The 6,857-nt window shown below is 42.5% G+C and overlaps 1 pseudogene; it reads right to left on the bottom strand.

Moving 5' to 3' along the window:
- Window positions 1-3,975: 3,975 nt before the first annotated feature.
- Window positions 3,976-5,199, bottom strand: LOC117023105 (disintegrin and metalloproteinase domain-containing protein 20-like; annotated as a pseudogene).
- Between the last annotated feature and the right edge of the window lie 1,658 nt (window positions 5,200-6,857).

Genomic DNA, 6,857 nt, shown 5'->3' with positions numbered 1-6,857 from the left:
GGTTATAGGCCATAATTGTTTTTTAAGTGGCTGTATCATGTTAAGGCCTAACATGTGTATTCCTTAAAAGTGGTTTCTAATTGGTGCCAGATATTTGAGACATTCATTCCAGTAGTCAACACGGCTGGATTATTCCTAGTTAACACAAGAGCAGCAATGCTCAGGGTTAGCCTTCAAGTTTTGTTTTTTCCTATTTATAGGGCTTTGGCATATCAAGGAAGGGTAAAGTTCCAGGACAATGGTAAGTGGTCACTGGAGAAGTTGAGGAAAAGGAGCAGGGGAGCTGAAAGGAAGATAGGGATCAGGATAGGATGGAGGTGAGAAAGGAATGGGGTTATGAAACACAGGAACAGAGGTAGACAGAAGGGATAAGGGCTTTAGAGGGGAAAGGGCCTTAAAATATTAAAATCTGCTCAAAATATTTCTTTTCCTGGATTCTTTGTACCAACTGAAGCAAGCTACCTATGGTGCACTCACTATTCAATTATCCTTTTCTTTTAAGGAGTCACAATTCACAAATTTCACATGCCCAAGAAACCAAAAGGCCACAATTCCAGGTTGTACTTAAGTAGGAAATTAACAAAGTTAGTGACCTTTGTGTCAGGTCATGCTGAGGCCCAACACATCCTCTCCCTCTGTGCCACCATGGCTACTCTCTCCATGAGCTCATTATGCCAGTTCCACGGTAGGCAATGATTATGTTCATGTCTTGTTGACAGGCGTAGTCATTTTGCCTGCTTGGTTTTTCAGGGCCCCTTCCAGGGTGGATATTTCTGGGTAGGTATTTATCTGCTACAAAAATCTTAACACCTCCTTACTACTGCTAACTCTATAGCTACCTGTCTGTACCCTAGCACACCTTTTCTCTGACTCCCCAGTCCTTTCCCTTCCAGGCCCCTGACCAGTTGGTGAGGCCCTTGGCCACCTTAGGTCCCTTATCCTTCCCCACAGGGTAGATGACCAATTGCAGTCATGACAACTCTGCCCAATACAATGATCTTTTTCCACTTACTCCCTTTTCAAAGTCATCCCTGAAGAGGAATGTTATGTAGTCATCTTCCATGTTGGGTTTGAACCCATACACCAATCCTTCCCACCTATACACAAAATTTAGGCATTTTATTCCCCCTTCAGCTGGTTGAAGAAAACCCCCATGTGGGAATATATGCAAGCTGAGTGAAATTCACTGGTGAAACCATGTTGAGTGATATGGTAACTTCAACTGCCTGCTCAAATAGCTTACACATTTATCCTCTTGTATGACCTTGATATTGAATGCTTTATTTTGATCTTGCTGTGAATTGCCACCAGACCCTTTTGACTTTATAGCTTGGCAGAAGTAAAAGAACCTAGCTGATGCTGGACAATTCAGGACACATGCTCATATGGAGCCACATGGCCATAAATCTCATTTTCCCCAGGGCCCTGGAACAACACCAAGAGCTGATTCTTGATAGGCAGGTCAGATGGCCTTGTTTCAACACCCAAGCACCTGCACTGTGATTTCTTTTCCCTCTGGGGCTTGCCACACCACATCTTTTCCCACCACCCATAACCCGACAGGGTCAAAGACATAGAGCGTGCCAGATTTTGTGGCCCACACGATGGATTCTGCTCGCGTCACTGCCTAGACCTACAGCAAGTCCCTTTCCTGCCTTAGGTTCCACTCAAAGATGGCCACTTTCATTACCGTCCAGTATATGGCCAGCACAGTATTCACAGGTGTGAAAAGTTTGTTTTAATAACCCAAAGAGGCATCTATCAGGCACCACCTTCCTTGAGGTAGGGAATGCAAGATGAAGCAATTTGCCTTTACTCTAAGGGTATGTCCAAGTGTGCCCTTAACCACTGTACACCTAAAGTAATAATGTAGGATGTCCCTGAATCTTTGTAGGTTTTCTCTCCCATACCTGACATGCACATCTCCCAATAAGAACAATTCCAACAAACTAACCAATTCATGTTTGCCAGGTCCCATCCTCTTGATACTGTTGACGTAAGCAATCAGAATAATGTTTTTTGGATGTTCAGTCAGTCTACATCTGTTCAGATATCATGCCAGAGGCAGGTGAGTGAATGTAGCCCTTGGGGGCTATAAATAAGCATGTCTGTCCATGCTATGTGAATGCTAGCTTCTTGTGCTGCTTGTTTTCCGATCAGAACAAAAATTAACGCGTTTACTAAATCAGTGGCTGCGTGCCATGCACCCGGGACCGTGTTCATCCGCTCTAGCAATGACAGCACATCTGACCCAGAGCTACAGTAAGAGATTCTACTGGGTAGAGCTTCATGCAATCTACAGTCATTCTTCAGGATCAATATATTTTCTGCAGGTGATTTACATAGGAACTGATAGGGACAACCACTGTGGTTATCTTTTAGCCTTTAATGGTGGCACTTGTGTCCACCTGCCCACCCAGAACACAGTACTGCCTTTGATTTGCTATGCTGGCCAAGGGTAGAGGGGCATTTAAGAGGCTTCTACGTGCAGCATGATGATAACAGCTCTTATTCCACATGCCAAGGACTCTATGAGGATGTTATTCTAACTGCCAAAATACCCATCCCAATTACATACCTGACCGCTGGCTTGGACTGCAGACTACCGAACCCACGGTAAGCTGTATGTCAGCTAGGACTCCACTTATTGCCTGATATCCCAAAGCTCCCACTGTAACAGTGTCCATGATAATGTTCTGGAGCTATGGGTACCAATGTCAATGCAGACACTACTCGTATATCCAACAATCCTCTCAACTACAGGCATTTCTCTCTCTAGCATACAGACTCCCAAGAAAACGGCTAAAGGTTTCTTGGGGGAAGGACTCATTACATTATATATCTTTCATTGATGTTGGTATGTCCTTCCTCCTAGGAACTCAGTGATATCTTTGGTCAACAGATTCTGTATCTGAAAATTAGCTTTGTTCCAGAAACTGAACAGGGATCATGATTTTATATTGGCGCAACCATTCTCATCTCCCACTCCTCCGTTTTGGCTTTTTTCTGTTTGTACATGTTAAGCAGCACATTCTTTAGTTACATTTTGCCACCTGAGATACCGTGATCTGTTCCCACCTCAAAACTCCCTACAGGCAAATCCCTTTAGCTGTTTCTCCAACCTTGGCAATTTTTATGGTAACTGTGGTCTCTAACTTCTGGCTGTTAAGTACAGCCACCTGGCCTCTGTAACTTTGAGGGACCTTATTATCCCTATGGCTGTTAACAAGCACTAATGTGTGACAATCTGTTCTATTATCAAACTGGTCTGCAGAGAAAACACACAACTGTAATCATTAGATATGACATTGCCCTTGCACCAGTGCCTTCTTGATGGCTCTTCCGGCCTCATATAATATATACAACGTAACATACACATTCTCTCAGCCTGTTCTACCAACTTCCATGGTAAAGAAAGTATTTCCACTTTACCCAGGGTGTGCTATTACTTTCTCCGTTTTTAAGTGTCACCCCAGCAGTAAGTGGGGTGGGGTCCTTGTCAGGGTGACAAACCCCCATCAAGAAAATGCCCCCAAGTAAATCATTATCCAGATTTACATGTAGCCCCCATTATCAAATAACCATCTCACAATCCAATCCCCAGGTATATTCCCCTGGTTTTTGCCATTATATGCTACGTAATTCTTACAGCTACTTTAGTGTGTAATCTCATTCCTCCTTTATCACACTTTGTACATCATCAGCCAGATTACACTGAGTATGGCACAGCAGCCCAAGATAGAATTTAGGACAGCCAGGAAGAGAAATGGGGACAGATCCTTGAGGGAGCTGCAGAGCCAATATCTTCAGAGGCATCCACTCGATGTCACAATTTCATGTGTTATGATCCTGGGTTTTTCCACCTGAGCACTGACAGCATAACAGACTTGCTCTGGAGGAGGATGTAAAAGTCTCTGGAGCTCTTGGATTCTTATCTAATCCTGTGATTGTTCCTTAGGTACGATTTGTTTCCTTCTAGGAGATAAGGGCCATTTGTGTCAAATCGTTTCCCTAGGAATTGATTTCTTTATAGCAATTCTGAGATGCACTCCTTGCACCTTCACCAAAAATCTCCCTGCACTGTTCGTCATGGTTATTACATCTCTTTTGATAGCAGTAGTCGTTGTCACTGCAGGGAATCCCACCCTGCACACATCCATCTTCTGGGCACTGATGGGATGTCCCATTGCACCACTCTGGAAGGTCACATTCATTGATTGACCTGATGTCTACAGAATTCCCCCGACGGCATGAACTTGCAGTCTCTGCAACAAAGCCTGAAAGCACAGGAAGCCCCAAGCCTCAGAGTGCAGTTCAACAGACAGCAGAGATCATTTAGACGATGGAGTAGGTTCCACAGTCACACTCCTCTCCTTCTTCAACAACTAGGTTCACATAATACTGCAGCCTAAAAATATTCCCAGGATATGGACGAGGCAAAATACATAACCCATTCTGAAAGTACTGCCCCAAAACTGTGCATAACTGCAGTTGCTGAATTTAGTTGTCACTTGTTTGGAGGGAAACATTATGTACCACTCGAACTCATACACACACCATTCAGTGTCATGCTGCATACCTAAATTATGACCAAGCTCATGAGACACAGTAAATGTAAAAGAATACAGACTGTTGTCTTCGAAAACATCAACTCCACAATTAAAAGGATGCTGACATATTCCTCCAATGTATGCAACACCAAACTTTATGCCAAATGATTTTTTTATGAAAAGATGGGCACTATCATTGCACTTAGCCATCAAGTTGGCTATATTAATAGTTTCACGGCACAAATTCCTCCAGAAGTTGATCTATGTCATTGTTGAGAACTGGGCTTCCATTATTCCAGACTTCAGCTGCAGTCAAAATTACATAAACCTTGAAAGATGATACAGATATCTATTACATTGAGAACATAAATTACTTCATGCTGCACTACTGACACACGTTAGTTCTGGAGTAAAGGTATCGAAAGTGGTATAGGACCACTACAAGCTAAAAAAATCACAAGTGAGTCCACCAGTCCACGTAAGAACTTTGCATTAGAGTGGAATCATACCACTCTTGCAACTCCAGCTGGTGTGCAATTTTCTCTTCTGTTAATCCACATCTCATAGATGGGAACTGTAAATCATCAGTGTCTATCTTATACACCAGGGGCAAGGAGTGGGGAAAGAGCAGGCTTCCAGAAAAAGACATGAAGGAGAGTCGTCATAGGTGGATAACTGTTGAACGTGGATGGTGGATTCATAAGGATTCATTACATCCTATTCTCTAAATATCTAAACTGGCATGAAATTTTCCATATTAAAGACTGATATCTGACTCCCCAGTTTTTCCTCCACCCCAAAATCTATTGATAACCTGCTATCTTCGACAAGTATGTGGACAACCCATCCAAAAAGCACCATGTTTGGTCCCTTTACTCAGTTTGTTTTATCTCCCCTTTTATTTTGCAGACATGTTATCTAGCCCTAGCCCCCATTCTGTTTGAAGTTAGCAATCAAAGTAAGCCCCATTTAAGGGACTCATTAGTTTTGAAAGACACCCTCCAATGAAGACAATTTTTTTTATTTTATAATGCATTCTTATCTACAGAAAATACCTGGATGGATCTCCCAAGGAGGCAGCAGCCACACTGGTGGGGTAATAGGGAGTGGGGCTGCTGTTTGGGGGCAAGACAAACAGCTCAATTGCCTCTAATCACACCATGAAGGCAGCAGCGTTCTCTCTACCCATCCCAGTTGCATCATGTTCTCAATTATAAGAGATTCATCTTGGTTATAAAAATATATTCTATTCTACTTTTTACAGGGCTGCTGAGTTAACTGAAATCTCTAGAGAAAGCTGGACGGAGGGGTTTAAACCTAGAGTCAGTTCCTTAAAATGTTCAAAAGACCACCAATTCAAGTGGACTTACATCATTCCTACTGAAAACATTAATTTTAGCTCAGGTAAAAGCTAATCTTGCTCATTCACTGACTTTCAGTTAAAAGTATCAGTAATTGCTTACTATTTGAAAGCAAAAGTTAAAACAAACCTGGAGCACTTTTGAACACAGACTGGTGGCCTGAATACTCTAGATAAGAATATAGATGGGATCAACAGTATAAGGCAAGAGAAATAATATCCTCATCATTGGGATGTCAAGAACACCTGCATACATCTGGCTACTTTTGCAGAACTAATGGATGGCTACCAAAAACGAACACTACCAGACGAAGCCTCTTAGAGAAAGCATCTCTGACAGAGGCGAAATCTTCATTACGAGATTCCCTCTCCATGTCTTTTCTCGTGATATCCTCCAACTGAGGGTATTAAGACGAGAAAGCGTTCACTGGAAGAGGATTATTAAAGAGAAAGCATTATAAAGAGGAAAACAACCAATACTAAGCTTTGTCAGAAATATGATGTGGTAATAACAGAAAAGTTTACTGCCAAGATCCTTGGCAATAAACACCAGTCTTTGTCACCACGGCATTACTCCCTAGACAAACTCTGAAGGAACATCGTAACCATTAATTATGTGAACTGGTGTCACCCCAGAGCCTTTCCTTCTAACATTACCAGCACTTCAAGCAATGTGTGAGTCTTCCTCCACACCAGTCATTAGCTCTTTCTATTTCCAGCAGCTGCTTCAAACTCCTCAAAACCCGTATCTTACCATGTCTCCTCCACTCACTCAGTTATGGCCTATGTCAGTGTTTCTCAAACTTGGGTCACAAACCATACAGGCTCATGAAATCGATTTAGTGAGCCACAGCTAAACGAAATACAAAACCAGGTATCAGACAGATAATGTCACCTGCTATCAGCTGTCACCACAGAAGCTATAGCAGCATTTTGCTGATAGCTTC

Source organism: Rhinolophus ferrumequinum, chromosome 6, assembly GCF_004115265.2.
Source record: "Rhinolophus ferrumequinum isolate MPI-CBG mRhiFer1 chromosome 6, mRhiFer1_v1.p, whole genome shotgun sequence".
Taxonomy (NCBI): domain Eukaryota; kingdom Metazoa; phylum Chordata; class Mammalia; order Chiroptera; family Rhinolophidae; genus Rhinolophus; species Rhinolophus ferrumequinum.
Note: the sequence above shows the minus strand (reverse complement) of the source record. Positions and strands in the feature narration are given on the sequence as shown.